Source organism: Lygodium microphyllum, chromosome 11, assembly GCF_053477565.2.
Source record: "Lygodium microphyllum isolate KBCC chromosome 11, Lygodium_microphyllum_v1.1.10, whole genome shotgun sequence".
NCBI classification, from domain to species: Eukaryota; Viridiplantae; Streptophyta; class Polypodiopsida; order Schizaeales; family Lygodiaceae; genus Lygodium; species Lygodium microphyllum.
Genome location: NC_141145.1, coordinates 82,812,589 through 82,815,050, shown reverse-complemented (window position 1 = coordinate 82,815,050; position 2,462 = coordinate 82,812,589). Strand labels below are relative to the sequence as shown.

The following is a 2,462-nucleotide window of genomic DNA, read 5'->3' as shown; positions in this document are numbered from 1 at the left end:
TTGCAATGAAAGGAAAATATTTATGAACTTTGACAATAAAACATATATTATGCAATTCGCATGCAATGATAGTCACATTTTAGGTTGCGATAAGTGATAAAAGAAGGATTAAATCAATGATGTATGCATTGGCATCCGATCATGAAAGAATGATGCATCCATGCATAGAGTTCTTTTATCAAAGTTTGAAATTGGGAAAAGATGCATCTTCATTAAAATACTAAGGCTTGAATCCAATGCATCAACGTAGGGTTTATAAGAATTAGCTCTGAATGTCAATCATTATAGTATAGGGCAAGGAAAATAAAGATCACTGTAGAACCTATAGTTGCATAAAGGCAAAAAGGTCTTGATGGGACCTAAAATGTGCCGGCACTGGCTATAGCACTAGCCGGACCTCATGCTCATGACACACAAACACCCTCACGGTGTCGTGTTGCTGCGCATTCGAGTCGTGAACACCTCCATTTTTGTTGTGCATCTGTGTTATCTTATTGCGTGTGTTTCAATAAAAATATGCAAAACTGATGCCAAAGAATATTATTAAGCTGTCAATTTCAATGATGAATTTTAAGTAAAGCGCTGGACAAACTTCAAATCCCCAAAACAAACAAGATGTGCTTTGGTGATGGAGACCCGCAAAAACATGGGAACATCGAAGTTGATATTGAAGATGGAGATGATGGTAAAATTGTGTAGTTTATCTAAGGATTTTTGGAACTTAAGCAAATCTTACATTCCCAAATGACCATGACATGAATGATGAGAATTACGTGGATCACCTTGCTAATAGGAACAACTAAATTTGTTGGGCCTTTTTGCCTATTATGGGAAAAAGAAGGGGGATATTTTTGAAAAGGCGAATATGGCGGGCTGTGGGGGGGAAGAGAGCTCTAAATCTAGAATCGGGTGTGGAAGCCTTGGGCAGGATGGAGGCAGAGGAAGCGGGACAATAACACTCAGAGCGACGGAAGAAAGAGTTTTTTATTGATTTCTTGTTTCTGTTTTCATGAAGAGATGGATCGTTTGATCAAAAGAAATCACTCTCTGCCTTCAAACATCATCAGAAGAATTCACACAGAAGAAGAAGACACAGAGGGAATGAAGGCTGCGTTGAAGCATTGACGATAATCAGAAGAAGGCAAGAAGACGGTGTGAACTAGGAAGTTGTGACGAAGATTGACAAACCTGCAGAAGTCGAGTGAAGGTGAAGGATGAGATGACGCAGGATACGAAGGTGAAGAAAGCATGATGAGACAGCTGAAGAGGGACTTCGGTGAGCTCGGGACGACGAAGCTAATTCTCGAAGAGCATCAGCGATGACTGCAACAAAGGCATTGAACGAGAGGGAAGGAAGTCGACAATGATATTGCTATCAAGCGGCTACCTTTGGACAGCGCATCAAGGCAGGGGTTGAATCAGCTGCTTTGGATGAGAATGCACTTCTCTTGTTTAGTGAAGGTGAGACCAGGAAGGATGCAGGACCTCGAAGTGAAGCACAGAGCTACTGGACTGTTACAGAATCAGCTAATTGGTTTGGTAGAAAGCGTGAGGTTAGATGGAGGGCTTTGACCGAAGAGCATGCAAGAGAAGCTACAGATCCTGTTTACTTGACTGTTGATACCACATTTCAATTTTTTTTTCTACTGTTCAGTGTGTGGCCTTTGCAGCACGGCTGGTGGCAGAGTCGCTGCAGCAGCTTCCTCGCATTTGATTCGTGGATTCTATTTGAAGGACATAAGCTCCACCTCTTTGACATTTCTGGCCGAACTGAGCAAAATCTGCAGCAACATCCTGGAGCTCTTGGATAATCTCCTAATTCCTATTGCAAGCGCTGCCGAATCGAAGGTATTTTATCTGAAGATGAAGGGAGACTAACATCGTTACCTTGCTGAGTTCAAGACGGATGCTGAACGTAAGGAAACGACAGAAAATACCTTACTTGCCTACAAAACTGCTCAGGAACTTGCAACAGCAGAGCTAGCACCTACTCATCCGATCCGTCTTGGGCTTGCTCTGAATTATTCAGCTTTCTATTATGAGATTCTTAACTCTCCAGATCGGACTTGTACAATGGCAAAGCAGGCCTTTGATGAAGCAATATCAGAGCTTGACACCCTTGGAGCAGACAGATGAGTGAATGTGTACCTACAATTAAAGTAAATTTGTAGCCTTGTTACAAGAGCAGATTTCAGTGTCTACAGAAAGGAGGTAGTAGTGAGTGTGTATTGTAACAAAAGAGCTTTCAGAGATGGTACTACTACTTGATCTTGATATGGACTGCCCAAGAGTAGAATCCAGTGGTTGGCGTGTATGATTATTCCATTGGAGGTAGAAGAGGCTGAAGTATTTTGCTTTTGTGAATTGCTGTGTGGTGGTTCTGTATATGCAGCGGCACTGGCTATGATGCGAAGGCTACATTTTCTGTTCTTTGTATGCCTGGAGGGCTACTGTAGCTGTAG

General features: G+C 42.1%; 1 pseudogene; it reads left to right on the top strand.

Moving 5' to 3' along the window:
* Positions 1-1,476: 1,476 nt before the first annotated feature.
* Positions 1,477-2,136, top strand: LOC148029024 (14-3-3-like protein pseudogene; annotated as a pseudogene).
* Positions 2,137-2,462: the final 326 nt, after the last annotated feature.